This window comes from Diadema setosum, chromosome 2 (assembly GCF_964275005.1).
Source record: "Diadema setosum chromosome 2, eeDiaSeto1, whole genome shotgun sequence".
Classification (NCBI taxonomy): Eukaryota; Metazoa; Echinodermata; class Echinoidea; order Diadematoida; family Diadematidae; genus Diadema; species Diadema setosum.
In genome coordinates, this window is record NC_092686.1 from 27,952,030 (window position 1) to 27,978,430 (window position 26,401).

The 26,401-nt window shown below is 39.7% G+C and overlaps 8 non-coding genes across 8 annotated transcripts; all 8 read left to right on the plus strand.

Annotated features, from left to right (window-relative positions):
- The first annotated feature begins 250 nt into the window (after positions 1–250).
- On the plus strand, positions 251–442 carry LOC140246496 (U2 spliceosomal RNA). The gene has a single exon (XR_011902558.1). It is a non-coding gene; the product is annotated as a U2 spliceosomal RNA (small nuclear RNA).
- A 1,225-nt stretch (positions 443–1,667) lies between these two features.
- LOC140246498 (U2 spliceosomal RNA) lies at positions 1,668–1,859 on the plus strand. Its single transcript, XR_011902560.1, has one exon. It is a non-coding gene; the product is annotated as a U2 spliceosomal RNA (small nuclear RNA).
- A 1,225-nt stretch (positions 1,860–3,084) lies between these two features.
- LOC140246499 (U2 spliceosomal RNA) lies at positions 3,085–3,276 on the plus strand. The gene has a single exon (XR_011902561.1). It is a non-coding gene; the product is annotated as a U2 spliceosomal RNA (small nuclear RNA).
- A 1,227-nt stretch (positions 3,277–4,503) lies between these two features.
- Positions 4,504–4,695, plus strand: LOC140246500 (U2 spliceosomal RNA). The gene has a single exon (XR_011902562.1). It is a non-coding gene; the product is annotated as a U2 spliceosomal RNA (small nuclear RNA).
- Positions 4,696–5,919: 1,224 nt separating this feature from the next.
- LOC140246502 (U2 spliceosomal RNA) lies at positions 5,920–6,111 on the plus strand. Its single transcript, XR_011902564.1, has one exon. It is a non-coding gene; the product is annotated as a U2 spliceosomal RNA (small nuclear RNA).
- A 13,506-nt stretch (positions 6,112–19,617) lies between these two features.
- Positions 19,618–19,809, plus strand: LOC140246389 (U2 spliceosomal RNA). Its single transcript, XR_011902460.1, has one exon. It is a non-coding gene; the product is annotated as a U2 spliceosomal RNA (small nuclear RNA).
- Positions 19,810–21,028: 1,219 nt separating this feature from the next.
- Positions 21,029–21,220, plus strand: LOC140246390 (U2 spliceosomal RNA). The gene has a single exon (XR_011902461.1). It is a non-coding gene; the product is annotated as a U2 spliceosomal RNA (small nuclear RNA).
- A 1,227-nt stretch (positions 21,221–22,447) lies between these two features.
- On the plus strand, positions 22,448–22,639 carry LOC140246476 (U2 spliceosomal RNA). Its single transcript, XR_011902540.1, has one exon. It is a non-coding gene; the product is annotated as a U2 spliceosomal RNA (small nuclear RNA).
- The last annotated feature ends 3,762 nt before the right edge of the window (positions 22,640–26,401 follow it).

Sequence of the window (26,401 nt, forward strand, 5' to 3'; positions counted from 1 at the left end):
AGACTCAGTTTCTACAATTTGGGAATATATAGCCCTAAAATAGCGTGTTTAGAGCAAAAGATGATCCAGAAAATTATTCCATGGGATATCACTTGACATTTGCTCCAAGGGTAGTGCAGGCCGTTTCGTGTGTTAAGGCAAGCTTTTCGAGATATAAGGCAGAAATGACGTTGCGGTTACTGTAATGGGTAACCATCCCTTGATGATCGATCCCAGAACAAGATTATCGTTTCTGATTTCAGCAATGGGTATCGCTTCTCGGCCTTTTGGCTAAGATCATGTGTAGTATCTGTTCTTTTCAGCTTAATATCTGAAACGCGACTCATCGAGTCGCTTGTATATTAATCTGATTTTTGTACCGAGGCCATGGTATAGGGGCTTGCTCCATCCTGGCCACGGGTTGGCCCGGTATTGCAGTACCTCCGGGATCGGCCCACCCCCAAGGGGGTAATAATAATCCAAAGAAAGAATCTGACTTTGTTTCTATCTCTCGCTCTTCCATCTCTCACTGCAACAATTTCTTAGAATGCCTTGAAAATGCTCAATTGTATATAGTGCAACTCTCAAATACTTTCGCTTAAATCTCAATCTTCTCCCCCCACCCCCTCTGTCTTTTTGAGTCTGGGTCTTCTTTCTTTATCAAAAATACTGATTGATACTCAGTGGGGAGGAGCACTTCCTTTTGCCATAGTCTTTGATATCTGAGTCTTTGATTTCAGTGAGTTCTAATTTTTAGAACTGACCCCTTGAATCTTCACAATCCTTGTCTTTATGGATCCTTTCAACGGTTTCTAATTGCCATCATCATTATCCATTCTATGGACCTCCTCAGGATTCCCTGGTCCTATTTTTGCAATGAAAAAGATGGTGAAACTTTCTTTCAAACCACTCATAAGGCGCGCCTGATACCATGACCAAGCCCAAAAGAGAAATGCTAACTTTCATCCTTTTGAATTGGGATAAAATTAATGATGATGCTGATGATGGTGATGATTCCATTTATAACAGTTATAATAAAGATACTGTTAAAAAAGGTGATGTTATTCTTTGATTTTGTTGTTTTTTTTTTGCTAGCCAATGAAAATAACATTAAAGTAAGAAAACAAAGGGTTAGAAAATTTAAATGGCACATGCATAGAAAACAAAGATAGGGCGCCCCACACGGCGTTTGCAAGAGAATAACCGTAACGATCGCATGACGTTTGTCTCTCTGCCTGTCTGTCTGGTATCAGGTTTAACACGGCACGTGGTGACGTCACAAACTTTAGCTGTCCTAATGGTTGAAGGGCGATAGTGACTATTCATATTTCCGCTATTCGCGATTTGCATGGAGAGCCGTCGCTCATTGATTACTAGTATGTTCTGAGTGAATCAGTGCGCATGACACATTACCTAGGCAGAGTGATATAGAAAAGACAGACTCAGTTTCTACAATTTGGGAATATATAGCCCTAAAATAGCGTGTTTAGAGCAAAAGATGATCCAGAAAATTATTCCATGGGATATCACTTGACATTTGCTCCAAGGGTAGTGCAGGCCGTTTCGTGTGTTAAGGCAAGCTTTTCGAGATATAAGGCAGAAATGACGTTGCGGTTACTGTAATGGGTAACCATCCCTTGATGATCGATCCCAGAACAAGATTATCGTTTCTGATTTCAGCAATGGGTATCGCTTCTCGGCCTTTTGGCTAAGATCATGTGTAGTATCTGTTCTTTTCAGCTTAATATCTGAAACGCGACTCATCGAGTCGCTTGTATATTAATCTGATTTTTGTACCGAGGCCATGGTATAGGGGCTTGCTCCATCCTGGCCACGGGTTGGCCCGGTATTGCAGTACCTCCGGGATCGGCCCACCCCCAAGGCGGTAATAATAATCCAAAGAAAGAATCTGACTTTGTTTCTATCTCTCGCTCTTCCATCTCTCACTGAAACAATTTCTTAGAATGCCTTGAAAATGCTCAATTTTATATAGTGCAACTCTCAAATACTTTCGCTTAAATCTCAATCTTCTCCCCCCACCCCCTCTGTCTTTTTGAGTCTGGGTCTTCTTTCTTTATCAAAAATACTGATTGATACTCAGTGGGGAGGAGCACTTCCTTTTGCCATAGTCTTTGATATCTGAGTCTTTGATTTCAGTGAGTTCTAATTTTTAGAACTGACCCCTTGAATCTTCACAATCCTTGTCTTTATGGATCCTTTCAACGGTTTCTAATTGCCATCATCATTATCCATTCTATGGACCTCCTCAGGATTCCCTGGTCCTATTTTTGCAATGAAAAAGATGGTGAAACTTTCTTTCAAACCACTCATAAGGCGCGCCTGATACCATGACCAAGCCCAAAAGAGAAATGCTAACTTTCATCCTTTTGAATTGGGATAAAATTAATGATGATGCTGATGATGGTGATGATTCCATTTATAACAGTTATAATAAAGATACTGTTAAAAAAGGTGATGTTATTCTTTGATTTTGTTGTTTTTTTTTTGCTAGCCAATGAAAATAACATTAAAGTAAGAAAACAAAGGGTTAGAAAATTTAAATGGCACATGCATAGAAAACAAAGATAGGGCGCCCCACACGGCGTTTGCAAGAGAATAACCGTAACGATCGCATGACGTTTGTCTCTCTGCCTGTCTGTCTGGTATCAGGTTTAACACGGCACGTGGTGACGTCACAAACTTTAGCTGTCCTAATGGTTGAAGGGCGATAGTGACTATTCATATTTCCGCTATTCGCGATTTGCATGGAGAGCCGTCGCTCATTGATTACTAGTATGTTCTGAGTGAATCAGTGCGCATGACACATTACCTAGTCAGAGTGATATAGAAAAGACAGACTCAGTTTCTACAATTTGGGAATATATAGCCCTAAAATAGCGTGTTTAGAGCAAAAGATGATCCAGAAAATTATTCCATGGGATATCACTTGACATTTGCTCCAAGGGTAGTGCAGGCCGTTTCGTGTGTTAAGGCAAGCTTTTCGAGATATAAGGCAGAAATGACGTTGCGGTTACTGTAATGGGTAACCATCCCTTGATGATCGATCCCAGAACAAGATTATCGTTTCTGATTTCAGCAATGGGTATCGCTTCTCGGCCTTTTGGCTAAGATCATGTGTAGTATCTGTTCTTTTCAGCTTAATATCTGAAACGCGACTCATCGAGTCGCTTGTATATTAATCTGATTTTTGTACCGAGGCCATGGTATAGGGGCTTGCTCCATCCTGGCCACGGGTTGGCCCGGTATTGCAGTACCTCCGGGATCGGCCCACCCCCAAGGGGGTAATAATAATCCAAAGAAAGAATCTGACTTTGTTTCTATCTCTCGCTCTTCCATCTCTCACTGAAACAATTTCTTAGAATGCCTTGAAAATGCTCAATTTTATATAGTGCAACTCTCAAATACTTTCGCTTAAATCTCAATCTTCTCCCCCCACCCCCTCTGTCTTTTTGAGTCTGGGTCTTCTTTCTTTATCAAAAATACTGATTGATACTCAGTGGGGAGGAGCACTTCCTTTTGCCATAGTCTTTGATATCTGAGTCTTTGATTTCAGTGAGTTCTAATTTTTAGAACTGACCCCTTGAATCTTCACAATCCTTGTCTTTATGGATCCTTTCAACGGTTTCTAATTGCCATCATCATTATCCATTCTATGGACCTCCTCAGGATTCCCTGGTCCTATTTTTGCAATGGAAAAGATGGTGAAACTTTCTTTCAAACCACTCATAAGGCGCGCCTGATACCATGACCAAGCCCAAAAGAGAAATGCTAACTTTCATCCTTTTGAATTGGGATAAAATTAATGATGATGCTGATGATGGTGATGATTCCATTTATAACAGTTATAATAAAGATACTGTTAAAAAAGGTGATGTTATTCTTTGATTTTGTTGGTTTTTTTTTTTGCTAGCCAATGAAAATAACATTAAAGTAAGAAAACAAAGGGTTAGAAAATTTAAATGGGACATGCATAGAAAACAAAGATAGGGCGCCCCACACGGCGTTTGCAAGAGAATAACCGTAACGATCGCATGACGTTTGTCTCTCTGCCTGTCTGTCTGGTATCAGGTTTAACACGGCACGTGGTGACGTCACAAACTCTAGCTCTCCTAATGGTTGAAGGGCGATAGTGACTATTCATATTTCCGCTATTCGCGATTTGCATGGAGAGCCGTCGCTCACTGATTACTAGTATGTTCTGAGTGAATCAGTGCGCATGACACATTACCTAGTCAGAGTGATATAGAAAAGACAGACTCAGTTTCTACAATTTGGGAATATATAGCCCTAAAATAGCGTGTTTAGAGCAAAAGATGATCCAGAAAATTATTCCATGGGATATCACTTGACATTTGCTCCAAGGGTAGTGCAGGCCGTTTCGTGTGTTAAGGCAAGCTTTTCGAGATATAAGGCAGAAATGACGTTGCGGTTACTGTAATGGGTAACCATCCCTTGATGATCGATCCCAGAACAAGATTATCGTTTCTGATTTCAGCAGTGGGTATCGCTTCTCGGCCTTTTGGCTAAGATCATGTGTAGTATCTGTTCTTTTCAGCTTAATATCTGAAACGCGACTCATCGAGTCGCTTGTATATTAATCTGATTTTTGTACCGAGGCCATGGTATAGGGGCTTGCTCCATCCTGGCCACGGGTTGGCCCGGTATTGCAGTACCTCCGGGATCGGCCCACCCCCAAGGGGGTAATAATAATCCAAAGAAAGAATCTGACTTTGTTTCTATCTCTCGCTCTTCCATCTCTCACTGCAACAATTTCTTAGAATGCCTTGAAAATGCTCAATTGTATATTCTGCAACTCTCAAATGCTTTCGCTTAGATCTCAATCTTCTCCCCCACCCCCTCTGTCTTTTTGAGTCTGGGTCTTCTTTCTTTATCAAAAATACTGATTGATACTCAGTGGTGAGGAGCACTTCTTTTGCCATTGTCTTTGATATCTCAGTCTTTGATTTCAGCGAGTTCTAATTTTTAGAACTGACCCCTTGACTCTTCACAATCCTTGTCTTTATGGATCTTTTCAACGGTTTCTAATTGCCATCATCATTATCCATTCTATGGACCTCCTCAGGATTCCCTGGTCCTATTTTTGCAATGGAAAAGATGGTGAAACTTTCTTTCAAATCACTCATAAGGCGCGCCTGATACCATGACCAAGCCCAAAAGAGAAATGCTAACTTTCATCCTTTTGAATTGGGATAAAATTAATGATGATGCTGATGATGGTGATGATTCCATTTATAACAGTTATAATAAAGATACTGTTAAAAAAGGTGATGTTATTCTTTGATTTTGTTGTTTTTTTTTTTGCTAGCCAATGAAAATAACATTAAAGTAAGAAAACAAAGGGTTAGAAAATTTAAATGGCACATGCATAGAAAACAAAGATAGGGCGCCCCACACGGCGTTTGCAAGAGAATAACCGTAACGATCGCATGACGTTTGTCTCTCTGCCTGTCTGTCTGGTATCAGGTTTAACACGGCACGTGGTGACGTCACAAACTTTAGCTGTCCTAATGGTTGAAGGGCGATAGTGACTATTCATATTTCCGCTATTCGCGATTTGCATGGAGAGCCGTCGCTCATTGATTACTAGTATGTTCTGAGTGAATCAGTGCGCATGACACATTACCTAGTCAGAGTGATATAGAAAAGACAGACTCAGTTTCTACAATTTGGGAATATATAGCCCTAAAATAGCGTGTTTAGAGCAAAAGATGATCCAGAAAATTATTCCATGGGATATCACTTGACATTTGCTCCAAGGGTAGTGCAGGCCGTTTCGTGTGTTAAGGCAAGCTTTTCGAGATATAAGGCAGAAATGACGTTGCGGTTACTGTAATGGGTAACCATCCCTTGATGATCGATCCCAGAACAAGATTATCGTTTCTGATTTCAGCAATGGGTATCGCTTCTCGGCCTTTTGGCTAAGATCATGTGTAGTATCTGTTCTTTTCAGCTTAATAGCTGAAACGCGACTCATCGAGTCGCTTGTATATTAATCTGATTTTTGTACCGAGGCCATGGTATAGGGGCTTGCTCCATCCTGGCCACGGGTTGGCCCGGTATTGCAGTACCTCCGGGATCGGCCCACCCCCAAGGGGGTAATAATAATCCAAAGAAAGAATCTGACTTTGTTTCTATCTCTCGCTCTTCCATCTCTCACTGAAACAATTTCTTAGAATGCCTTGAAAATGCTCAATTTTATATAGTGCAACTCTCAAATACTTTCGCTTAAATCTCAATCTTCTCCCCCCACCCCCTCTGTCTTTTTGAGTCTGGGTCTTCTTTCTTTATCAAAAATACTGATTGATACTCAGTGGGGAGGAGCACTTCCTTTTGCCATAGTCTTTGATATCTGAGTCTTTGATTTCAGTGAGTTCTAATTTTTAGAACTGACCCCTTGAATCTTCACAATCCTTGTCTTTATGGATCCTTTCAACGGTTTCTAATTGCCATCATCATTATCCATTCTATGGACCTCCTCAGGATTCCCTGGTCCTATTTTTGCAATGGAAAAGATGGTGAAACTTTCTTTCAAACCACTCATAAGGCGCGCCTGATACCATGACCAAGCCCAAAAGAGAAATGCTAACTTTCATCCTTTTGAATTGGGATAAAATTAATGATGATGCTGATGATGGTGATGATTCCATTTATAACAGTTATAATAAAGATACTGTTAAAAAAGGTGATGTTATTCTTTGATTTTGTTGTTTTTTTTTTGCTAGCCAATGAAAATAACATTAAAGTAAGAAAACAAAGGGTTAGAAAATTTAAATGGCACATGCATAGAAAACAAAGATAGGGCGCCCCACACGGCGTTTGCAAGAGAATAACCGTAACGATGGCATGACGTTTGTCTCTCTGCCTGTCTGTCTGGTATCAGGTTTAACACGGCACGTGGTGACGTCACAAACTCTAGCTCTCCTAATGGTTGAAGGGCGATAGTGACTATTCATATTTCCGCTATTCGCGATTTGCATGGAGAGCCGTCGCTCATTGATTACTAGTATGTTCTGAGTGAATCAGTGCGCATGACACATTACCTAGTCAGAGTGATATAGAAAAGACAGACTCAGTTTCTACAATTTGGGAATATATAGCCCTAAAATAGCGTGTTTAGAGCAAAAGATGATCCAGAAAATTATTCCATGGGATATCACTTGACATTTGCTCCAAGGGTAGTGCAGGCCGTTTCGTGTGTTAAGGCAAGCTTTTCGAGATATAAGGCAGAAATGACGTTGCGGTTACTGTAACGGGTAACCATTTTTTTTTGTTTTAAAGAATATTTTATTCTTCATCAATGGAAACATAATATACAAATAAATTGATACAAAAATCTCCGGACCAATTTTATAGTCCTTTTCAACCTTGGATGCAACACTGATACCAAAACTTTACATCGGTTTAACATGTTTTGATACACTCTGGTACATTTTTTTTCACAATCAATATATACAATCCATATAAACATCTCTTCTTTTCTAGTTTTACATTACTAATTCTATCAATCTCTTAACAATTTTTTTCTTTCATTACATAGTAATTTCTATTAACTGAATCAATTACCCCAAAAATATTTCTTTTCAGCTTTCCTACAATCCAACCTAAATTATCAATATCCATTGATTGAAGTTTTTTGTTAAAAAAACAAAACAAAAACAACCCCCCTCGCCACCCCCCTACTCAATACCCCCGTCCATTCTCCCTCTTACTTACCCACCCCATCCCCCCTCCCCCTTCCAGAACCCCCATCACAACTAAACCTCAAAAGCAACTGAAACCTGTGTGTCCTGACTTAGATTATAACACTTAATACGAGTGCGTGGAAAAGGCATTTCGTGGTGGATGTGCGGCAGACCATACTCTGTTAAAACGTAAAGCAAATTCTCAATTCTTTTTCCAGTTTTCCCACTTTCGTAAATGTATTGACAACGTTTTACGTATAACTGCTAATTTTTCTTCTTCTAACCTATCCTGCTCTATAGACCTTTTAATGAAATATTCCGTTGGGGGTGTCTTATTTTCCCTTCCTAAAAAAAGCAATTTCTTCACCAAAATTATAACATGGTTAACTAACTGAGCTTTTCCTTTATCTGGTAGCTCTATACCAAAAAAGATCTCTTCCCAACTCAACTGTTGCAGATCCACATATTCAAAGAAAGTACTACATTTTCCCCAAACTTTCCTAGCAAAATCACATGTATAAAATATATGTTTATACGTCTCTTCCTCATTATGACAAAAAGAACATAAATTATCATTTACGAACTTAAACTGAAATAATTGATGATTTGTGTATACTATTCCATGCAATAATCTATATTGGAAATCCCTCAAAGCAGAACTCAAAGTGCTACTTCTTATCCTACTAAAAATAAATTTTATATCTCTATTAGAAAAATCACAAAAATATAAATTTCTCATTTTTTCTATCACCGAAGAATCATCACTTACTTTCTTCACTAATTCAACATAAATGTCCTTAGAGGTAATCTTTTCCAGAGGAATTTCCTTCCCGTTTCTTATAAAAGTCATTTCATCTACATTTGTATTCTTCTCTATCTCTGTGTTCTCTGTATTCCTTTTCCAACCAACCGGAAGCGCATCATATATCTTTTGAATACTCAAAATATTCAAATAATTAAATCCTTTATTATAAAAATATTCAACCGAAAATAATTTACCATTCCTATCCATTATATGTTCCAATCTAAAACATTTTTTCAAAAACAATTTTTCATCAAAACTGCATTTTCCCTCAATGCGAATCATTTTATTATTAAACAAAACTTCCTTCCTTATTTGATTATAATTACCTCTGAAATCCCTTGTTTTCACCCATGTTTTCAACAGATCCCTGTAAAATTCCGGTATAGACAAATTCAAAAGATAAATAAAATAGTTACAACAAAATATAAATTTACCTCCAATATGTTTAGTAACAAACTGAGAATATTGTTTCCATTTCATTTCTTGTTTACCATAAAATAACCTTTTAACCCACATTACTCTTTGAGCGTCGATTAATGATGAAAAATGCATAAATTTTACTCCCCCGCGTTCATAATCTAATACCAACACAGTTTTTTTAATTTTTGGTTTCCCTTGCCAAATAAATTCCCAAACAACCAAATCCAGTTCTTTATATACCCATTCTGGCAAAGGAGTTAAAGACCCCACATATATCAATTTAGAATAAATAAAAGTCTTCAATAACTGAATTTTACCAACTAATGTCAAATCTCGTTGCTTCCACCATATTAATAATTTCTTTATTTTACTAAGTATTTCTTTATAATTCAATTTTTCTTTCACCTCTGGATCCAAAGTAAAATATACCCCTAAAATCTTTAACTCCGTCACTTTTTGTCCAAAAGAAAAATCATAAGCACTATCTTTACTACTTCCCAATTCCAACACTTTTATCTTATCTTTATTAAGTTTAAGTCCAGAGACCCGTTGAAAACAATCAAAAATAAATTCGATCCTCTTGATTGACTCAAGATCTTGTACCAAAAATGTAATATCATCCGCATAAAGCACTTGTCTAACTTCATTCCCTCCAAAACATAACCCTGAAATCTCCTTGTCTTTTCTTATCGAATGCGCTAACACTTCTATACATAAAATAAACAGATAGGGTGACAGTGGATCCCCTTGTCGAACCCCCTTTTCTATCTTAAAATACCCTGTCGACTTACCCCCGTTAAAAACACAGCTAAGAGCATTATTATAAAGAGTAGAAATCCATTTTCGGAATACAGGTCCAAAACCAAAATATATCAAGGCCTGTTGTAAAAAACTGTGAGCAACGGAATCAAAGGCTTTTTCGAAATCAATTGCAACCAAATAGCCTGGTAACTTAAAGTGGGAAGTATGGAAAATCATGTCATCAATAATACGTATTGCTTCCCCTATATATCTACCTTTCAAAAACCCCAATTGATCTTCCATTATAATTTCCTCTAAAACCTCTGTAATTCTCATTGTTAAAACTTTAGAAAGAATTTTATAATCCACATTTAATAAAGAAATAGGTCTATAATTCTTAATCTGCAAAACATCTTTACCTTCTTTTGCAATTAAAATAATCATTGCTTGTCTTTGGGAAGCCGATAGTTCCCCATTATGATACGCTTCATTTAAAGCTTCTACTACTAATTGTCCGATAACCGGCCAAAATATTCTATAAAATTCAACCGTTAGCCCATCATTCCCTGGTGATTTATTCAGTTTCATTTTTTCCAACACTTGTATACACTCCCTTTCTACTATTAACCCTTCACAATAATCTTTGGACTCCTCAGATAACCTGGGCAAGTCCTCAGAAAAAAACACATGATCTGAATTCAAAACTACATCTGATTTAGCATACAATCTACTGTAAAAATCCTTAATTTCATTAATTATACCAGTTTCATCATAAATGATATCCCCCTTTTCATTAATCAATTTTTGTATATTAGTTTTTCTTCTATTTGACTCCATTAATTGCGTAAAATATCTCACATCTCTTTCTCCTCCTTCATACCAAGAGGCGCGGGAGCGAATCTTAACTCCTTCCTTATCATAATCATAACTAACCTGTAATTCCCTTTTTTTTTTCTTCAAGTCTCTTACATACTTCTTGATTTGGCTGAGAAATCAAACTATCCTCCAACTCTGCTACCTCTCTTTCCAATTTTTCTCTACTTTCCTTTCTATTTTTAGACATTTTCTTAGAGTACGTTTGTGTAAATTGACGAATTTTCCATTTCAAAAAATCCCAAAGTACTCTTTTATCCTGAATCTCTTCCTGTAAATCTCTCTTTATTTTCAAAATTTCTTCCTTCATTTGCTGAACATAAACCATATCATTACATAAACTGTTATTAAATTTCCAGTAAGAACTTCTGTTTCTTATTTGATTTTCCCGGATATCCAAAAACCCTAACCCTATTGCGGAATGGTCCGGAGCAATTGAAGACATAATTTCACATTTAACCACAAAGTCTACTAAATCTTCTGAAATTAACCAATAATCCAATCGACTTTGCATAAATGGTACTTTCTGTCTATATGTAAATTGCTTTTTTGTTGGATTTCTCTTCCTCCAAATATCTACTAAATTCCATACTTCCATAAAATTATCCATTTCCAAATTAAACCTACTCTGACAAATTGACTTATTTCTACCAACATAATCACACTCTTCATTACGGATCATATTAAAATCCCCTCCCATTATAACAGATACACCCTCTCTATTCATTTCCCTCAATTGTCCCTCTAAATTCTTTATCATTTGTATTTGCTCTTTTTCTTTTCCCCTAACAGGAAAATACACATTACATAATATCAATCTTAACCCTTTCAAATTACAATACATCAATATATATCTACCTTCTACATCACTTACCACCTTTTTCATTTCCAATTTTACTAACGAATTAACCAAAATCAAAACTCCTTTACTATGGGAGGTTCCATGACTATAAACACATTGACCGTTCCATTCCGATGTCCATTTATCTTCTACATCTCTTGTACTATATGTTTCTTGTAAAAATACAAAATCTGCCCCTTTCTCCTTACACCAAGCAAAAATTCTCTGCCTTTTACCCTTTTCTCTTAATCCCTTTACATTTAAAGAAACATAACTACTTTTCCCCTCTCTATTATGCGCCATATACACACAAAAAAGTGAATCTCAGATTACTGACGGGAGTGACCACGACAGCAATCCGTAACAAAAATTTGATGTGCATTTCACCATCCACCACGAAATGCCCCCTGGTAACCAAAGAGTGATAAAAACCCCACAAACGAAGAAGAGAGAGAAAAAAAAAACGCACTCGTCCCTAACCCTTATACCTACCCAGCAAAACCTACCCTATCTAACCAATTCCCACCTGGCTCCCCAATGAAAAGAAATATAACCCTACAATCCACGTACTGACACCAATGAAGCTCAGTACCCTCCAGCAGCCTCTCCTCCTCCCCCGCACTACATTACGTTAAAAAAACCCCTCCATTCATATTTTAAATTCTTACCAACAAGAAAAAAAAAAGAAAGAAGAGAAAAAAAATCCTCTCAAAACTTATTTATTATGCCCTTCATCACATACCAGCATTATCCCTACAGCTTAAAAACAATAACCACAACCCATAACTAATCATCACCCTACTCACCGATGTGCAGAATGTCCCCACTACCCGTGTGTCGTATACACTAAATCCAAGTCCATAAAACCACGCCTCCCTTGCACAAAGGTGTGCTTATCATTACCACCTACATTTTCCTCCATGCTATCTCCCTACGCCCCTAAATCCAGCACAAAACATAACTGATTAACGTAATAGCATAAACACACAAACTATAATAACCGGACTCACACATAGGACGACACGCCCGGACATGATGAAACTCAAAATACACGAAAGGACATTCCACAACTGGGGGCATTAACTTAGAAATGGCTTAAATCAGAGACCGAATTAATCTTCCATCTATTTGTATACCGTGCGTATTGTCACTGCATAAAACAGATAAGAAACTTGCGTTCATTACAAATGTCATACCGATACACATCATACAATGCGTACATATCAAACTTCATAGGAGACATGGGTTGTTCAATACAACCTGACCCTTACGCAAGCCGGGCTCCCCAAACATAAGTCTTCCTTGCCCGCCAAAATATAACCCAGCGCTTTTTACCTCAACATTGACCAATGGCCTCCATCCAAACCATTAATCCGTGTTGGAATGTATTTAACCAGCTTTCCTCCCTAGACACATTGCTCCTGAGTTATTTCCCGATACACACATTTGATTCAAGACCATAGACAATAACATAAAAATTCAGTAATTAAAGCACATACGACATGAAAAGTACCTTGTTTGTATACCTTAATACACACATTTCCCGAAACACACATTTCAAAACCTTAGGCAGTAACATGAATAATCGGTGATTAAAACATAAGAGAGATGAAACCTTCCCTGTTTATATATCTTGCATCTGTTCACAACCTGAACCAAACAGAACCCAAACTTATCTGCACATGTGGAGTATGCATGCATTACAAAATGTCATACTGATAGCTCTTGGCTTATCGAGTGGTCATACCCGTGAACCCTGTGTGCCTACATAACCTAAACTTCATTTCCTCTGGTATAACACTTGAGATATTCAATACTACTCCGACCCTAACATGAAATAGAGCCCTCGCCCCCAAACCTCTGGCTCCTTCCAGAACATTGCAAAACGAAAGAATCTGCATATTTATAAATGCACATTTCCTCTACTAAAGCTCAGTGACATCCCAGGTCAAAACACCGGCGTCGAGCATTTCTAATTAGCATGACAGTTAATCCCATCAAATAAACCCGTTCTGTGTGCACTGGTTGTCGTTGATTTTACTCTTTCTAAAGAACAATACACTCTTAGCAAGGTGCTCTTCATTCCTGCATACTTTCTCGACCAGAAAATAATAGACGTAGTTAAACACACAGGTCAGTAACTCATGCAGTGTAAGTCTTGTGCGGCACAAACAGATTCCAACCCGGGGGCACTGGCTTGAAGTATCAATAGATGTGCCCAATCATAGAGAAAACAAAAAAGGGAAAACAAGCCCCATCACCTGTTTATTTTTATACATTGATGTGCCTTACTGTTACCAAAATACCAAAAACCATTTCCTTTATACTGCATATGCGTTGTTGCTCCATTTGCACTTACACATCGGTAATTAAAACACAAAAGCAATGAAAAGTACCCCGTTTATATACCTTGATACACACATTTCCCGAAACACACATTTCAAGACCTTAGGCAGTAACATGAAAAATCTGTGGTTAAAACATAAAAGAGATGAAACCTTCCCTGTTTATATATCTTGCTTCTGTTCACAACCTGAACCAAACAGAACCCAAACTTATCTGCACGTGTGGAGTATGCATGCATTACAAAATGTCATACTGATAGCCCTTGGCTTATTGAGTGCTCATACCCGTGAACCCTTGTGCCTACAAAGCCCGAACTTCATTACCTCTGGTATAACCCTTGAGATATTCAAATACTACTCCGACCCTCACATGAAATAGAGCTTGCGCGCCCAAACCTCTGGCTCCTACCAGAACATTGCAAAACGAAAGAATCTGCATATTTATAAATGCACATTTCCTCTACTAAAGCTCTGTGACATCCCAGGTCAAAACACCGGCGTCGAGCATTTCTAATTAGCATGACAGTTAATCCCATCAAATAGACCCGTTCTGTGTGCACTGGTTGTCGTTGATTTTACTCTTTCTAAGGAACAATACACTCTTAGCAAGGTGCTCTACATTCCTGCATACTTTTTCGACCATAAAATAAGAGATGTAATTAAACACACAGGTCAGTAACTCATGCAGTGTAAGTCTTGTGCGGCACAAACAGATTCCAACCCGGGGGCACTGACTTGAAGTATCAATAGATGTGCCCAATCATAGAGAGAGAGAGAGAAAAAAAAAAAAAAGAAAACAAACCCCATCACCTGTTTATTTTTATACATTGATGTGCATTATTGTTACCAAAATACCAAAAACCATTTCCTTTATACTGCATATGCGTTGTTGCTCCATTTGCACTTACACATCGGTAAATAAAACACAAAAGCAATGAAAAGTACCCCGTTTATATACCTTGATACACACATTTCCCGAAACACACATTTCAAGACCTTAGGCAGTAACATGAAAAATCTGTGGTTAAAACATAAAAGAGATGAAACCTTCCCTGTTTATATATCTTGCATCTGTTCACAACCTGAACCAAACAGAACCCAAACTTATCTGCACGTGTGGAGTATGCATACATTACAAAGTGTCCTACTGATAGCCCTTGGCTTATCGAGTGCTCATACCCGTGAACCCTTGTGCCTACAAAACCCAAACTTCATTACCTCTGGTGTAACCTTTGAGATATTCAAAAACTAACCCGACCCTAACATGAAATAAAGCTCGCGCGCCCAAACCTTTGGCTCCTACCAGAACATTGCAAAACGAAAGAATCTGCATATTTATAAATGCACATTTCCTCTACTAAAGCTCTGTGACATCCCAGGTCAAAACACCGGCGTCGAGCATTTCTAATTAGCATGACAGTTAATCCCATCAAATAAACCCGTTCCGTGTGCACTGGTTTTACTCTTTCTAAGGAACAATACACTCTTAGCAAGGTGCTCTTCATTCCTGCATACTTTCTCGACGAGAAAATAAGAGATGTAGTTGAACACACAGGTCAGTAACTCATGCAGTGTAAGTCTTGTGCAGCACAAACAGATTCCAACCCGGGGGCACTGACTTGAAGTATCTATAGATGTGCCCAATCATAGAGAAAACAAAACGACAACCTGCATACTTTCTCGACCATAAAATAAGAGATGTAGTTAAACACACAGGTCAGTAACTCATGCAGTGTAAGTCTTGTACGGCACAAACAGATTCCAACCCAGGGGCACTGACATTGACATATCAATAGATGTGCCCAATCATTAAAAAACAAACAAACCAACAGACAAACAAACAAACCTTATCACCTGTTTATTTTTATACGTTGATGTGCACAATTGCAACCATAATACCAAGAACCATTTCCTTTATACTGCATATGCGTTGTTACACAATTTGCACTTACACAGCAGCATGGCTTGTTTGAGTGTACATGACCATTTCAATAGCAGATAAAAAAAAAAAAAAATCCACTCCAAAAGCAACCATTGCTTTCAACTAAACCGAAATCTGAAAAAAGCAAAGAAGAAATGTAGAAATCCCCTCGAAGTCTCCCTGCTACTCCGAAATCCCTCCTAACTTATTTATCTTTAGAACTAATTTTTTATTTTATAATTTATAAAATAAAAAAAAAAAAAAAAAAAGGGGAGGGGGATGAGGAATCTTTCCAGTCCACCAATTTAACTTAATATCAATCTGGAAAAGCGAGAGAGAGAGAGAGAGAGGGAAAAAAAAAAAAAAACTGGTTGCCTTATACAACTCCGTGTAGTAATTTTCTGTTTAACTGCTTCATCATATACACTGTATATAACCAGTTAACGCTATCTGCAACAAATTATTACTTTTACTGTTAAATGTGCACTGCATCCCGTTTCTCTTGCTGACATACCTTGGTGTATACACACTGGTTGCTCGCTATTGGTCCTACCCTTTCTGAGGAACCATGGCCTCTATACCATGATCCTCATTCATGCATACTTTCTCAAACCTAAGAAACATAACTAAGCACCCAGGTCAAATTACACAACATGCAGTGTATAGGCCATTATAACGGCCAAGACACCTTTTACCGAGTTGTACAAATACCAAAACCACCCTTACATAAACTAAAAGCTCCCGCTCCCAGAACCACTCCTCCCGGAATCATTTCAAAACGAAAAATCTGCATATTCCTTGATGCACATTTCCTCTTCTAAAGCTCTGTGACCCCCAAAATCAGAAACCCGGCATCAAGCGTTTCTAATTAACATGACAGTTAATCCAATGACATAATCCCGTTCTGTGTGCACTAGTTGCCGTTGATCTTACTCTTTCTGAGGGACTATACACTCTATACCAAATGGTCTTTATTCATGCATACTTTCTCGACCAGAAAATAATAGACGTAGTTAAATACACAGGTCAAGTGACTCATGCAGTGTAAGTCTTGTACGGCACAAACAGATTCCAACCCGGGGGCACTGACTTGAAGTATCAATAGATGTGCACTTGCACTTGCAACACATGTCCTTTTCAAAGATCATTAATGCACATTCCTCTTCTAAAACTCTGTGGCACCCCAAGTCAAAACACCGGCATCGAGCCTTTCTATTAGCATGACAGTTGATCCAATCAATTAAACCCGTTCTGTGTGCACTGGTTGCCGTGGATACCATTTCTGAGGAACTATACAGATGCGAAATGCCCTTCATTGATGCATTCTTTCTCGATTATTAAATAAAAAACATAGGTGCCTATAGTTAAGCCCACCGGTCCAATAACTCATGAAGTGTGAATCTTGTACAATACAAACACTTCCAACCAGGGGGCACTGGCTTAGATGTATCGATATTTGAGCCCCAACAAGACAAGCACACACATAGAGAAAAAAAAAAACAAACAAACAAGCAAACATTACCTGTTTATGCGCACTATAGTGTACTAACGCAATAACTCCAATATACCGTAATTCGTTTTGATATACTAAATAATATGCCTACGTTATCTTGTATGTACACTGTACTTACAACGCCTAGCTTGTAAAAATGTGCATGTCCTTTTCAAAGGGAGATGAAAAATATTTCCACTCCAAAAACATCTTCTACCAACAATCACTAGACCAAATCTAAACTCCTAATGCAAGCAGACTCCTCAGAGTCTCCCTGCTATCACAATAATCCCATCAAACCTATATATTTATCTTTAACGCATTCATAGAAAACAAAAGGGACAAGAAGAAACTCTTTCCACCCACGAATTTAGCTTCACGAGAATCTGAAAACAAGGTCTAATTATCTCGTGCAGCTCGCCTTCTAATGAAATATTATTTAACTACTTCAACCTTCAAAACGGTATAACCCGCAAAAAAAAAAAAAAAAAAAAAAAACTAACAGCTTTTCCTATATAGATACTTTTGCAATTGAAAACGTATTGCCTCCCGTCTCTCTTGCTTCTCTCCAGAACAAATATACATATATTCCCTGTAGCACTGTTTACATGCCTGAACTATTCCATTTCCATTTATTCCAACTGAATTACTCTTTTTTTCTCTCTTAATACTGAAATGGAGATAAGCACGTAAACATTCCTTCTTTCGCTATATCCAGTTCTAACACACCTCTACATAATGAACTCAAATTCCAGACCAATGCATCCTCCCTTTATAAATGTACATGGTTCCTCAGTTCAAACTGAAGAAAGAAAAAAGAAATATCTTTGAAAAAAGGGTAAAATACAAATATTCAAGTTTACCACCTTTCTGATACCAGAACACATATCGATGGAGTTCAGAAGTTCGTCGTGTGAAAATGTCTTCTGAATACATCCGATGATTTTTCCGCTAGGGAAAACATTATCTTTTGCCTAGCCGATCTAAAAAAACAAGTCAGTAATGTTCCAAACTTTCCTGTGTTCGTCTCTGTTGCTTCATACTTGCTTTTCCTCTGTAGTTTTCATCAAAAACTTCATCAGACTATTAATCTATCAACTGTTTCTTTCGTAAAATTGAAAAAAAAAAAAAAAAAAAAAAACGAAATCCTTGACTAAGTACTTGGTTTAATCCCTAACCTGCATCTGTCATTTCTCCTCCTTCAGGCGTCTTTCATACCTACTGCTGCGGCGGCTGCTCAAAAACATTCCTATGGCGGTATTCCTCGAAGACATCATGAGAATTTATGCTCTAAAATTGTATTCAAAATCAGATAATCTATGTTACACTTGCCCTCCTTCTTCCCGGCTGATTCCTACCTCCATCCTTTCGTTTGTAGTTGCGGTTGCATCCATTTGCTGCGGCTGCTGCTGCCTCATTGCCGAAGTATCGGGACGGTTCTTCCTTGCTGGCTCGGTGCGAAGCTGAATCCTCCTTTCTCCTTTCCCCCAGCGCTCGACAAAACTCACTTGCTGCTCTTTTGGGAGGAAGACCCGGTCGACATACAACTTCCAAGGTTCTGCCCGGGAAAAGTACGCGAGCTTGCCTGCCGCCCGGGCGGTTTTTAGCGCCGGTAACTGGGACTGCCGTTCGCGTCTGACCCGTCTGGGGAGATCCTCCGTGATGTAGATGGGTGTCCCCTTCAGGTGTTTCGCATTTCGTAGAACCATCTCCCGTTGTTTGTACTTCAGAAACCGCGCTTTGATAGGGCGCGGTCTTGCAGCGGCCGGTAGACGATGTACCCTTTGGTACTCAATTTGCTCCACTTCCTCGCGGGGTATTTGTAGCTTTTCCGACAGCAACTTGGCCAAAACGCTCTCCACATTTTCATTTTCAGCTTCCGGCACTCCAATGAACACTAAGTTCTCCCTACATATGTAGGCGTTTACTCTGTCCAGCTCCTCTTCAATAGATTTCTTGTCCTCTTCCATTCTATGTTGTATCGTTGGTATCACGTCTTTCTGTATTGTTTCTAGGGTTTCCGCGTTGAAACCTACTGCCTTCGTTAAATCTACTAGCTTCTTGTCTATCTGGCGAACCTCCGCTGCAATTTTCATTTCCAGTCCCTTAATATTCTCCTGAATTTGCTCCGTCTGAGCTTGAAGCTGAGTTTCAAGGAGCCTTTGTATGGAGGGGAGGAGTGTAGGACTCTCCGGGGTGCTGTAAATTGGGCTAGCTCCACCTTTAGTGCTTGAACGAGGACGTGGCCGCTTTATCCCCGTTTGTGAAGCCATCGCGATGCACAAGCCGAACTAAAACCGCGGGGCCTCTGTCTAAGTCCGAAATTCTATAAAAACTATAAAAACTCTATGGGAGGAGGAGAGAGCTGCGAGACACGTCTTCACCCCACGAGCGTCATGTCCAAAAAAAAAAAAAAAACCATCCCTTGATGATCGATACCAGAACAAGATTATCGTTTCTGATTTCAGCAATGGGTATCGCTTCTCGGCCTTTTGGCTAAGATCATGTGTAGTATCTGTTCTTTTCAGTTTAATATCTGAAACGCGACTCATCGAGTCGCTTGTATATTAATCTGATTTTTGTACCGAGGCCATGGAATAGGGGCTTGCTCCATCCTGGACACGGGTTGGCCCGGTATTGCAGTACCTCCGGGATCGGCCCACCCCCAAGGGGGTAATAATAATCCAAAGAAAGAATCTGACTTTGTTTCTATCTCTCGCTCTTCCATCTCTCACTGCAACAATTTCTTAGAATGCCTTGAAAATGCTCAATTGTATATTCTGCAACTCTCAAATGCTTTCGCTTAGATCTCAATCTTCTCCCCCACCCCCTCTGTCTTTTTGAGTCTGGGTCTTCTTTCTTTATCAAAAATACTGATTGATACTCAGTGGTGAGGAGCACTTCTTTTGCCATTGTCTTTGATATCTCAGTCTTTGATTTCAGCGAGTTCTAATTTTTAGAACTGACCCCTTGACTCTTCACAATCCTTGTCTTTATGGATCTTTTCAACGGTTTCTAGTTGCCATCATCATTATCCATTCTATGGACCTCCTCAGGATTCCCTGGTCCTATTTTTGCAATGGAAAAGATGGTGAAACTTTCTTTCAAACCACTCATAAGGCGCGCCTGATACCATGACCAAGCCCAAAAGAGAAATGCTAACTTTCATCCTTTTGAATTGGGATAAAATTAATGATGATGCTGATGATGGTGATGATTCCATTTATAACAGTTATAATAAAGATACTGTTAAAAAAGGTGATGTTATTCTTTGATTTTTTTTTTTTTTGCTAGCCAATGAAAATAACATTAAAGTAAGAAAACAAAGGGTTAGAAAATTTAAATGGCACATGCATAGAAAACAACGATAGGGCGCCCCACACGGCGTTTGCAAGAGAATAACCGTAACGATGGCATGACGTTTGTCTCTCTGCCTGTCTGTCTGGTATCAGGTTTAACACGGCACGTGGTGACGTCACAAACTCTAGCTCTCCTAATGGTTGAAGGGCGATAGTGACTATTCATATTTCCGCTATTCGCGATTTGCATGGAGAGCCGTCGCTCATTGATTACTAGTATGTTCTGAGTGAATCAGTGCGCATGACACATTACCTAGTCAGAGTGATATAGAAAAGACAGACTCAGTTTCTACAATTTGGGAATATATAGCCCTAAAATAGCGTGTTTAGAGCAAAAGATGATCCAGAAAATTATTCCATGGGATATCACTTGACATTTGCTCCAAGGGTAGTGCAGGCCGTTTCGTGTGTTAAGGCAAGCTTTTCGAGATATAAGGCAGAAATGACGTTGCGGTTACTGTAATGGGTAACCATCCCTTGATGATCGATCCCAGAACAAGATTATCGTTTCTGATTTCAGCAATGGGTATCGCTTCTCGGCCTTTTGGCTAAGATCATGTGTAGTATCTGTTCTTTTCAGCTTAATGTCTGAAACGCGACTCATCGAGTCGCTTGTATATTAATCTGATTTTTGTACCGAGGCCATTGTATAGGGGCTTGCTCCATCCTGGCCACGGGTTGGCCCGGTATTGCAGTACCTCCGGGATCGGCCCACCCCCAAGGGGGTAATAATAATCCAAAGAAAGAATCTGACTTTGTTTCTATCTCTCGATCTTCCATCTCTCACTGCAACAATTTCTTAGAATGCCTTGAAAATGCTCAATTGTATATAGTGCAACTCTCAAATACTTTCGCTTAAATCTCAATCTTCTCCCCCCACCCCCTCTGTCTTTTTGAGTCTGGGTCTTCTTTCTTTATCAAAAATACTGATTGATACTCAGTGGGGAGGAGCAATTCCTTTTGCCATAGTCTTTGATATCTGAGTCTTTGATTTCAGTGAGTTCTAATTTTTAGAACTGACCCCTTGAATCTTCACAATCCTTGTCTTTATGGATCCTTTCAACGGTTTCTAATTGCCATCATCATTATCCATTCTATGGACCTCCTCAGGATTCCCTGGTCCTATTTTTGCAATGGAAAAGATGGTGAAACTTTCTTTCAAACCACTCATAAGGCGCGCCTGATACCATGACCAAGCCCAAAAGAGAAATGCTAACTTTCATCCTTTTGAATTGGGATAAAATTAATGATGATGCTGATGATGGTGATGATTCCATTTATAACAGTTATAATAAAGATACTGTTAAAAAAGGTGATGTTATTCTTTGATTTTGTTGGTTTTTTTTTTTGCTAGCCAATGAAAATAACATTAAAGTAAGAAAACAAAGGGTTAGAAAATTTAAATGGCACATGCATAGAAAACAAAGATAGGGCGCCCCACACGGCGTTTGCAAGAGAATAACCGTAACGATGGCATGACGTTTGTCTCTCTGCCTGTCTGTCTGGTATCAGGTTTAACACGGCACGTGGTGACGTCACAAACTCTAGCTCTCCTAATGGTTGAAGGGCGATAGTGACTATTCATATTTCCGCTATTCGCGATTTGCATGGAGAGCCGTCGCTCATTGATTACTAGTATGTTCTGAGTGAATCAGTGCGCATGACACATTACCTAGTCAGAGTGATATAGAAAAGACAGACTCAGTTTCTACAATTTGGGAATATATAGCCCTAAAATAGCGTGTTTAGAGCAAAAGATGATCCAGAAAATTATTTCATGGGATATCACTTGACATTTGCTCCAAGGGTAGTGCAGGCCGTTTCGTGTGTTAAGGCAAGCTTTTCGAGATATAAGGCAGAAATGACGTTGCGGTTACTGTAATGGGTAACCATCCCTTGATGATCGATCCCAGAACAAGATTATCGTTTCTGATTTCAGCAATGGGTATCGCTTCTCGGCCTTTTGGCTAAGATCATGTGTAGTATCTGTTCTTTTCAGCTTAATATCTGAAACGCGACTCATCGAGTCGCTTGTATATTAATCTGATTTTTGTACCGAGGCCATGGACTAGGGGCTTGCTCCACCCTGGCCACGGGTTGGCCCGGTATTGCAGTACCTCCGGGATCGGCCCACCCCCAAGGGGGTAATAATAATCCAAAGAAAGAATCTGACTTTGTTTCTATCTCTCGCTCTTCCATCTCTCACTGCAACAATTTCTTAGAATGCCTTGAAAATGCTCAATTGTATATAGTGCAACTCTCAAATACTTTCGCTTAAATCTCAATCTTCTCCCCCCACCCCCTCTGTCTTTTTGAGTCTGGGTCTTCTTTCTTTATCAAAAATACTGATTGATACTCAGTGGGGAGGAGCACTTCCTTTTGCCATAGTCTTTGATATCTGAGTCTTTGATTTCAGTGAGTTCTAATTTTTAGAACTGACCCCTTGAATCTTCACAATCCTTGTCTTTATGGATCCTTTCAACGGTTTCTAATTGCCATCATCATTATCCATTCTATGGACCTCCTCAGGATTCCCTGGTCCTATTTTTGCAATGGAAAAGATGGTGAAACTTTCTTTCAAACCACTCATAAGGCGCGCCTGATACCATGACCAAGCCCAAAAGAGAAATGCTAACTTTCATCCTTTTGAATTGGGATAAAATTAATGATGATGCTGATGATGGTGATGATTGCATTTATAACAGTTATAATAAAGATACTGTTAAAAAAGGTGATGTTATTCTTTGATTTTGTTGGTTTTTTTTTTGCTAGCCAATGAAAATAACATTAAAGTAAGAAAACAAAGGGTTAGAAAATTTAAATGGCACATGCATAGAAAACAAAGATAGGGCGCCCCACACGGCGTTTGCAAGAGAATAACCGTAACGATCGCATGACGTTTGTCTCTCTGCCTGTCTGTCTGGTATCAGGTTTAACACGGCACGTGGTGACGTCACAAACTCTAGCTCTCCTAATGGTTGAAGGGCGATAGTGACTATTCATATTTCCGCTATTCGCGATTTGCATGGAGAGCCGTCGCTCATTGATTACTAGTATGTTCTGAGTGAATCAGTGCGCATGACACATTACCTAGTCAGAGTGATATAGAAAAGACAGACTCAGTTTCTACAATTTGGGAATATATAGCCCTAAAATAGCGTGTTTAGAGCAAAAGATGATCCAGAAAATTATTCCATGGGATATCACTTGACATTTGCTCCAAGGGTAGTGCAGGCCGTTTCGTGTGTTAAGGCAAGCTTTTCGAGATATAAGGCAGAAATGACGTTGCGGTTACTGTAATGGGTAACCATCCCTTGATGATCGATCCCAGAACAAGATTATCGTTTCTGATTTCAGCAATGGGTATCGCTTCTCGGCCTTTTGGCTAAGATCATTCGCGAAAATGCCCGAAGTACAGCGATCACGGAGTGCCTTGGTAGTTGTAATGGAAAAGGATGCTGGTATCTTTGAAGTTCTGAAGAAGGCTGGTGAGTCTGTAGCTAACCATCTTGAAGCAGTACAGAGCCTCCCGGGGGCCAAGTTCGACGTGACATTCAAGAAGGAGGAGTACAAAGAGAAGTTCGTACGAGAGCTCCAACAAGATCAGCGGGCGGTGACAACGGCGTACTCTGGCTCAATCAAGATCGTGACGGTGCTTCACGTCCCGTTCGAGGTCGATGACAACCAGGTGCGGTTCATACTCAGCCGGTTCGGGAAGGTGCTGGCGGGCAGACACCTTCAGCACCGAGAGCACCCGGGACTGTTCAACGGAATCCGGCAGTACCGTATCGATCTAAAGACCGATATCCCTTCGACCCTCAGCTTGGGCGGCAGGGAATGCTGGATACGGTATGAAGGCCAGCCACGGACGTGCCTGAAGTGCGGGTCAACGGGGCACGAGGCCCGGGAGTGCCGGGTGGTGAGATGTTTCAGATGCCGGAAAGAGGGGCACGTCGCGTCGGCGTGCTGGGAGGCCATCACCTGCACGGTATGCCTGGAGGCCGGGCATTCGTTCCGCTCGTGTCCTGTATCCTTCGCCGGAAAGCTGAGCAGGACCAAGGAGTGGGTGAGCGGAGGGGGTGTGGCTGTTCCAGCGCAAGCCACGCCGGCCGACCAGCCCGTAGACGTAGACGCCCCAAGTACTTCGAAAGTAGGGGGTGCGCCGGCCACGCCGGGAGTGAGAACCGGGGACCCGCCGCAGAGGGAGCCTCAGCGGGAGCCGCCCGCTCGGGCAAAGGAGGAGAAGCGCCGCGTGAGGGACGCCTCCTCTGGCGACAGTGACAGTCAGCCGGAGGATACAGGGCCTGACTTGTTCGACATTGATACTCCACGCCCGTGCTCGGACTGGGCGCAGTCAAGGTACGCCTCGGACACTGACTCTGAGCGACTGGTGGTGGATGAGACACCGGGCGACTCGCCCATGCAGGAGTCGCAGGATGAGCCGTTCAATGTTGTGAAGCGGCGAGGGAAGAAGCGGCCGCCTTCCCCGCGCCGGCGGCCGCCTTCCCCGCGCCGGCGGCCGCCCAGGATTCGGACTGACAGTAGTTAAGTAGTGCTTCCCTTCTTTTTCCCCTTTCTCTTAGCCGTATCCTAATTTAATGAATATTTCTATTTGTTCTCTCAATGTGCATGGCATTAGGGATTCAGTTTAATGTCAAAAGGTTTTATCGTTTTTGAAAATTTTTGCTTTTGATATTGTTTTACTCCAAGAAACTTATTTGACCTCTTTCGATTTAAAGGTCTTTAAATCAGTTTGGAAAGGTCCAGTTTTTCTTTCGTCTTCGTTGTCTTCTCATTCGTGTGGCGTTATCATCGCCTGTTCAGCTAAGTTGCCATGCACCTTTTCCCAAATTCGTTCTGATAATGAAGGGCGTTATGTCTCTGTGTTGTGCTCCTTCGCAAACTTTTCTTTCCGTATTTGTAATGTTTATGCTCCGTGTGAACCTGCAAAACGTGTTGATTTTTTGAACAGCCTATTTTATCATGCAAGGGGACATCAACCAGTTATTTTGGGTGGGGATTTTAATTGTATTATAAATCAGAAAGATAGGATCGGGGATTCGTTAAATACATCTTGTTTTGTAGGCAAAAAAGAATTATGTTCTATTTTGAGGGCATTTTCTTTAATTGACTCTTGGTGTAAAGTTAATTCTGATGCAGGTCACACGTGGTTTCATTTAGGCAAACATTTAAGTTCTAGAATTGATAGAATTTACGTTGCAAATAATTTCAAAGTTATAAAATCTGTTAAGATTCCGTTACATTTTTCGGATCATGTTATCGTAAATACGTTTATATCAATGCCAAATGCTCAGACCAAGCCTAAATCTTATTGGAAGTTTAATGTTTTGTTATGTAAGAATGATTTGTTTGTCAAAGAATTTGTTTACTACTATCGTTTATGGCAAACTTTAAAACCCGGTTTCGACTCGTTTGTACTATGGTGGGAAAACGTTAAACAGAGAATTAAAGGGTTATGTGTCAAACATGGGGTTAGGGTAGCCAAGGAAAAAAGAGATAATTTGTTAAAGTTACAGAATTCATGTGTTTCTCTTGATAAAGACTCAGTTTCTGATTTATTATTGGAGGAAGGGAGGGGGGCCTATGTTCGCTCCAGGGAAAAGTTTATAGAGGGTGGGGAAAAACCGGGATTTTTTAACAAAAATGAAAAGTTAAATGTTAATTTCAAACATATTGATGAAATTAGAAACAATAGTGGCTTTGTCGTTTCCGGCAACCAAGTATTCTCTGTTTTTCACTGAAATCAATTTTTCACTGATTTGTATAAATGTGTCAATTCTGTTGATTTACAGACTCAAGACATGTTCATTGACTGCATTACAACCCGTATAAGTTCTGAAAATGTTGTTGTGTTAAACAAACCTATTACGTTAGATAAAA